This window comes from Palaemon carinicauda, chromosome 5, assembly GCF_036898095.1.
Source record: "Palaemon carinicauda isolate YSFRI2023 chromosome 5, ASM3689809v2, whole genome shotgun sequence".
Classification (NCBI taxonomy): Eukaryota; Metazoa; Arthropoda; class Malacostraca; order Decapoda; family Palaemonidae; genus Palaemon; species Palaemon carinicauda.
The window spans coordinates 123,480,659-123,488,158 of NC_090729.1; the positions used below are offsets into that span (position 1 = coordinate 123,480,659).

Sequence of the window (7,500 nt, forward strand, 5' to 3'; positions counted from 1 at the left end):
AATGAAAATTGAGGAATAATATATAGAGGAAAGAGATGAAATAATGCGAGAGAGAGAGAGAGAGAGAGAGAGAGAGAGAGAGAGAGAGAGAGAGAGAGAGAGAGAGAGAGAGAGAGAGAGAGAGAGCTAAAAGGACATACCACCCAATGGCCCCAAAAAAAAAAAACCTGGAGAAAGCCTACCAAAACAATCAAACTGCTCAATACAAAAACGGTCTTGTAATCTCACACGCAACCCTTTTAAACTTCCGGGGAATCTCCTCTGACTATTTTTAATCCGAACTATGAAACATGAGACGACGACTTGTTCGGTGATGATGTGCATTGATGGGCTTGTACGAGCTGAATTTGAAGATACGGGCGTCTAGGATACGATGTCAAGAGGGCGAGTCTTATGTGGTAGGTTGGTAAAGAGAGAGAGAGAGAGAGAGAGAGAGAGAGAGAGAGAGAGAGAGAAGAGAGAGATAGAGAGAGAGAGAGTTATTGTATTGACAAATTCTTTACTATAGGCTTTGGATCGTAAATGTGAATGCTGAGAGATATGAGCTCTCTCTCTCTCTCTCTCTCTCTCTCTCTCTCTCTCTCTCTCTCTCTCTCCTCTATAAATGGTCGATGTCTAAGTGTGGAGAGAGAGAGAGAGAGAGAGAGAGAGAGAGAGAGAGAGAGAGATTATGCTTTAATAAAATTCAATGTCTATACAAATAATTATCGATATCTCCTTTAGTGAGAAAAACGGATATGTTAAAAAGATGTAAACAAAATACCCTCATAGGGTTGCGCGTTTAAGATAACAAGCCATAGCACTAACGCCACGCTAATACATGAGTGGGAGCCATTCTAGAGTATGTTTAAGTTGATGTCATCCATGAAGAGTAATACTTTGAGTTTATCTAACCTTCGTGTGTTATTTCTACACTAGTCAGAACACCTGATTCCATTGCGTGAGGGTGAATGGGTGTGTTTATGTCCTCTTGTGACGTCATCGAATCAAAAGATGTTTCGCGGTAAGCAACACCGCCCTAGTGGGGCATTTGGCATTTTAGTTTGACACGCCCAACGGAGGCACTGCATTCATGACTTGTCAAGGTTTAAGACTTTGGACATTTCTAATGTAATCATTTTGTAAAGACGAAAGCAAACAGTATATAGAAATAACATACAGTACAGAACTGTCGTTTTTAAAAATAAACATCTGGGTTTGGAGTTGATGGCAGCTTCTCCCCCGAGCAGTCGTAGCAAAGAATACTTAGCGGAGAGCGGGATCTCTCCTATTTACTTGTCAGTCTCTCAGTCTGACTCTGACTGTGGCCAGTTGGAGTCGAGGAGTGAGTGGGAGAGGAGACCAGCATCCAATTATCTTTTTGAAATCGTTAGTGATCGGAGTAGATTGTATCAACCCTGGATTGTATGGGTGCTTCAGAATGTTGTCGTATAATGGATATATTCATTTAAGTGCTGTGTTGTGTTTTTCATGGCAGTTTGTCCATGGTGGATTCTTTAAATCTGATTTAAATTTTATTTCAGGTGGTGGGTTTTTCCCAACAGTAAATGTGGTAACAGAAAAGGTTATTATGTGAATTATAAAAGAGGCTTAGCTGTGAAATGAACCACGAAAAATAAAAAGCGGCCTTTAACAAGTAGGCCTATAGAAGTTCAACATACTTCAGTGTAATGATAAGAAGAATTATAAAGGCGAGGGCATTACTTGGCACTGCTGGCTTTGTGGTCCCCTTGAAATGCCGGATATGATGGCACACAGGATGTCATAACCGCGAGGCCCAACAGCCACAGAATTAGAGCGAAGTGGCACCCGAGGGGTTGTCCTGACGAAATAGCAGGGCCAACGTGTGTCTCAACGCAAGCAACATCTGCCAGTAATTATCACGTGTTGTTAATGGCATTTCAAGAGTGAATGAGGGAAATTCTATTGTGGTGATTCTTATTCATTGAATTTTAATGGTGATTCATACTGTTTTACTTCATTGTTACTTATTTCATTATGATGAAATTTCTTGTTTCGTTTAATTTTATAGAAGAATCTATTTTTTTTAATTTGATATTTGTCTTTAGTTGCAATACATTAATCGTATGATTTTATAGTCGATTCCATTTTTCTGTTAATAAATTTAGTAATACTTCAATCATAGTAGTTATTTATGCTTATTACTATGACAGGATTTAACTGTACTCAAATTGGGAATTATTTTTTCCACTTTGTGTTGAATTTCATTTTAAGATGTTAAGACTTTACAGGTATAAATTTTAAAATTTTGATTAATTTCAGTCGTGATTCCTAAATTAGTTGAATTTTACAAATAAAAAGCTTAAATAACAGCGCACAATTGGTTTCGGTTCAAAGAGAATTTACACAGTCAAGCCAAATTAGTTTCATTAGAAATTTAAATATAATTTGAATAGCCAGAAAATTCAGTTCCATTTAAGAAAATAAATTTAAAGAGCTACGCAGTTTAAAAACATTTAAACTTGTATTAAAGTATGAAGAAATTCCGTAAAAGCCTAAAGAAAATATATTTACTATATAATACGTATATTCCATATATATGATAATAAATGGAAAACCTACATTCACGAATATCTGATTTTATTTTGAGCTTTATGAAGGGTCAAGGTCAACCTCACTTTTTTTCCGATTACAAAATTTGATGTTCAAAAGCTTATAAATTAAATTTTTCGTAAATATGGGTTTTTAATTTATGATACAATTATTTTTTTCAGATTGTCCTATAAACAGAATTAATTCAATTACCTTAAAGTAAAAGAAAACTTTAAAATCAATTCCATGAAGCAACCATACAAAAAACATAGTAATGCTAATGATCTTGAATTGAGATATAATTAAGATATAATTATTTTTCTCTTATGACATATAAACAATTAATTCAAGAACCTTAAAATAAAAGAAAAGTTAAAATCAATTCTATGAAGCAAAAAAAAAAAAAGAAAAAAAAAAGGAGCTGCGCTAATTATCTTGAATTATACCCCCAACAGCTCTTCTTCTTCATCCCACACAAGGGAGGGAAAGTAGGCGCTCTTGTGTGTGACATCCCTAGGACCTTTATGGAAAATCCTTCACGCCTATTAAAAGATTAATTCCTGCCTCCGTTTTCCCTCCTCGCTAAGCCGAGGAACTCTTTTATAATCCTTCTAACGAACTACGACCCAAGGCCTACGACCCACACACGAATTATCTATCGACGTTAAACGCTGGGAGAACTAGAAATTTGAAATAATTAAGGAATGAATTAATAGTGAAGTAGAGAAACCAGGTAGATGCTTGGTAATGAATAGGCTTATGAGAAGGAATAAAATTGGTTCATTAAAGAAAAATTTGATATTTATGTGAAACTTTAGCATAAGAATAAAGACGAAAAATTATGAAATGAATTTAATGATAGTTGTGAATGAAAACAAGAAGTGATGCTTGGTAACGAATAGGTTTATGAGAAGGAATAAAATTGGTTAATTAAAGAAAAAATTTAAATTTTTGTGAAACTTTTGCATAAGAATAAAGACGAAAAATTATGAAATAAATTTAATGATAATAGCGAATGAAAAAAAATGACGCTTGTGAAAAATAATAAATAACACTACAATAAAGAACCCGACAGATGCATGTAAAATAAATTAGCCAAAAAAGATAAAGATAAATAAATCTGGCATATAGACAAATGACCAAAGAAGATAGAAGCATGCAAACCAATTTTGGCGTTTTTAAAAACTGGAAGATAAAATACTGAGAAAAGTCTTCAAGTTTTTCGGTATATTTCATAAACAGCCTTCAACCTGAAGTCATCATTGTCAGTGTGTAAGTTGAAACATCTTTGTTATTTCTATCTTTAAATATTTATTATAAATACATGTATCATACATAGCAGTAAAATCTGCCAGTGGAAGTTACTGTTTCTCTTAATTAAGTAAATTTAGTTGTCTATGCTTTCATTGTCAAACATTTAAGCTGTATTGTATGATTAACTAAGAATTAATTTTGGTATTACAACGAATAGTAGAACAAATTCCTTATTATTATTATTATTATTATTATTATTATTATTATTACTAGCCAAGCTACAACCCTAGTTGGAAAAGCAAGATGCTATAAGCCCAAGGGCTCCAACAGGAAAAAATAGCCCAGTGTGGACAGTAACAGCGTCAAACCAAATATGTCCTATATAAACTATTAACAACGTCAAAAAGAGATATGTCATGTATAAACAATAAAAGGACTCATGTCAGCCTGGTCAACATGAAAACATTTGCTCCAACTTTGAACTTTTGAAGTTCTACTGATTCAACTACCAGATTAGGAAGATCATTCCACAACTTGGTCACAGCTGGAATAAAACTTCTAGAATACTGTGTAGTATTGAGCCTCATGATGGAGAACGCCTGGCTATTAGAATTAATTGCCTGCCTAGTATTACGAACAGGAAAGAATTGTCCAGGGAGATCTGAATGTAAAGGATGGTCAGAGTTATGAAAAATCTTACTATTACTATTGCTGTAGTATATCATACTATTGTTGTATAATCTATGGCTATTACTGTAGTATAACCTTTAACTAATAATGTATATTACTATAACTGCAGTATAGCTTATAACTATTACTATTAACATTACTGTAGATAAAATATTACTATTATGACTTATAAATTTTAATGTTATTATCGTTCTTATTTTGTAGTTTTTCCTTATTTCCTTTCCTCACTGGGCTATTTTTCCTGTTGGAGCCCTTGGGCTCATAGCATTTTTCTTTTCCAACTTAGCAAGTAGTAGTAGTAACAATAATAATAGTAATAATAAAAATAATATAACACAGCCATAAATTATACTATTAAATTGAAGGTGACAATAGTATGTTTCATCGTCGGAAAATCAAATTTCGAGTTCTAATTCTTTCTTTAAAATTAAGGATCCTTACTTGAATTAACATTACCAGTAATGAATAAAATGAAAGATAGCTTATCAATCTTTCATTAGGCTAAACAAGTTATGAACGCAGGTCAGTTTATTATAATTTGGTTACAAATTAATTTTATCTTTAAACTTTAACTCAGGTGAGACATTAAGTGAGATTTCAATCGTTTTTTTATGTGTTCTACCCGTGAAGTTAATTTTGTGATTGATTAATTTACTGTTTTTTAGAATTATTTGTTGTTAATTTGTTCTCATCACTTATTTATTTCCTTATTTCCTTTTCTCACTGGGCTATATTTCCCTGTTGGAGCCCTTGGGCTTATAGCATCTTGCTTTTCCAACTAGGGTTGTAGCTTGGTTAGTTATAATAATAATAATAATGATAATAATAACTGTGTACTTTTCATGTAACTATCTGAGAGAGAGAGAGAGAGAGAGAGAGAGAGAGAGAGAGAGAGAGAGAGAGAGAGAGAGAGAGAGAGAGAGAGAGAGAGAATCAAAAATTTAAAACTCGTATATTTATGACCGACGAGATGCGAAATTTAATTAAAGTTCACCATGTAATAAAAATGATTTTACGATATTATTATTATCATTAATTATAATTATTATTATTATTAATTGCTAAGCTACAAACCTAATTGGAAAAGCAGCATGCTATAAGCCCAGGGGCCCCAACAAGGAGAATAGCCCAGTGAAGAAAGGAAACAAGGAAAAATAAAATATTTTAAGAACAGTAACAACATTAAAATAAATATTTCATATATAAACTTTAAATAATTTAACAAAACAAGAGGAAGAGAAATTAGATAGAATAGTGTGCCCGAGTGTACCCTCAAGCAAGAGAACAATCATACACATTCTACAAACAGTTAAGTGAACTTAAGTCATAGATTTGGACGTCCCATTCTGGGAGAAAAAAACAATGCTATAAGCCCAAGGACCCCAATAAGGAAAAAAAAATAGCCCATTGAGGAAAGGAAATAAGGGAACAAATTAACGATACGAGAGGAAATTAAAAAAAAATATATATTTTAGTCAGAGTATTTACTTTTTTTTCTCGATTTCCTGGTAAAATCATATGATCCACAATATTTCTACTATTTTTTGCTTCAGTTACTAAACAAAATTATAAAATAATGCTAGGTATACTATATTTTCATATATTATAACCTTAAATAACATTATTTAACAATTATAAGCAGGATTAAGTCATTATTGAAACACCGGTATATAATTTTGATGTTTCATATATATATATATATATATATATATATATATATATATATATATATATATATATTAATTTATAAATATATGTATATATATGTATGTATGTATATACATATGTATATATATATATATATATATATATATATATATATATATATATATATATATTATAGTTAGATTGATAGATAGATATAGATCGATAGATAGATAAACGAGAACTTTACTCCATCAGAAACACGGACGAGCTTGTTTACCAAAACCGAGTAAAAATAACGTTGTTTTTCAGGAACTAAAGGATTAACCGGTTGAGAGGTACCCCTGGCTTAATTTTGATGGGGGTGATGAACTATCCTTCGACTTATACCTGCCGCCTTTATTGAAGGATCATATCCTTGAAATGGGAAATCATCTTCACGCCAATCCTACCGAGGGCGAAATGCCTTTATTTGATCTGATCCTTTTGTTCCGTTGGGCTGGAGGCAGGATCTAAGGACTCGAGATCAAGGGCTGGGCATTCTTTTGTTTTTACCTTGGAAGGGCGCCTTTAATGGGTAGTACGGAAGAGCCCGTGCCGCCACAAGGCTAGATTAATTTGAAACAATTTTTACTCTTTGTCGGAGACAGTTTCCACGCGGTTCGTGATAATGATAATCTATTACTCTCTGGCTAAGTTCGTCTTTTTAATGGAGTACCGGTAATTAAGGAATTAGAATTTTAGTGTATATATTCCACATCAATCCCATACGCATTATCTAAGGTAGAGCCGGCTGTAGCCTACAATCGTATATCATTATTATTATTATTATTATTATTATTATTATTATTATAAGTATTATTATTATTTAAAAATGACTCAAACAGTACACAGGAGACATTAATAAAAGGCATTTTGCGACTCCTTAGGTAAAAACCTTGTGCCACTCTACCAGTATCCAGTTTTGATTATTTTATAACACAACAAACAATAAATGGGTAGCTTAAAGTTTTGTTGCATTTTTTACTGAACATACTCATTCCCATATTATGATTTCATTTGTAAATAAAATGAAAAAATCGCACTTACAAACGTGACATTTTCGGAAGACGGTACCACTTTTCTTGTTATCTTTCACAGGCGATATGCTGGTTGACCAATCGTATCACTTACTTTAAGAGTTTAAGGCCTGCTTTTCTGGTCCTTTACGGCAGGGGAACCCTACTCTCTACAGGACCTTCACAGTCATTTTATCATGTTCATTCCAAGGCATTCAGCATTTCATACCGCATATGACATATTTGTTTTTGATGTTGTTAATAGTTTATATATGACATGTCTGTTTTGACGTTGTTACTT

At 32.7% G+C, this 7,500-nt stretch overlaps 2 protein-coding genes across 5 annotated transcripts in view; one reads left to right on the forward strand and one right to left on the reverse strand.

Annotated features, from left to right (window-relative positions):
* LOC137641459 (uncharacterized) overlaps positions 1-7,500 on the reverse strand; it is a 256,984-nt gene that overhangs the window by 117,529 nt on the left and 131,955 nt on the right. The window lies entirely within an intron of this gene.
* LOC137641460 (uncharacterized) overlaps positions 1,242-7,500 on the forward strand; it is a 49,569-nt gene continuing 43,310 nt past the window's right edge. For 2 of the 3 annotated variants that reach the window (XM_068374038.1, XM_068374040.1), the window contains exons 1-3: positions 1,242-1,368; positions 1,524-1,873; positions 3,009-3,825. The gene's annotated coding sequence lies outside the window, so the exon portion shown is untranslated. The remainder of the gene's footprint in view (positions 1,369-1,523; positions 1,874-3,008; positions 3,826-7,500) is intronic. The other variant, XM_068374039.1, reaches the window with a different exon arrangement.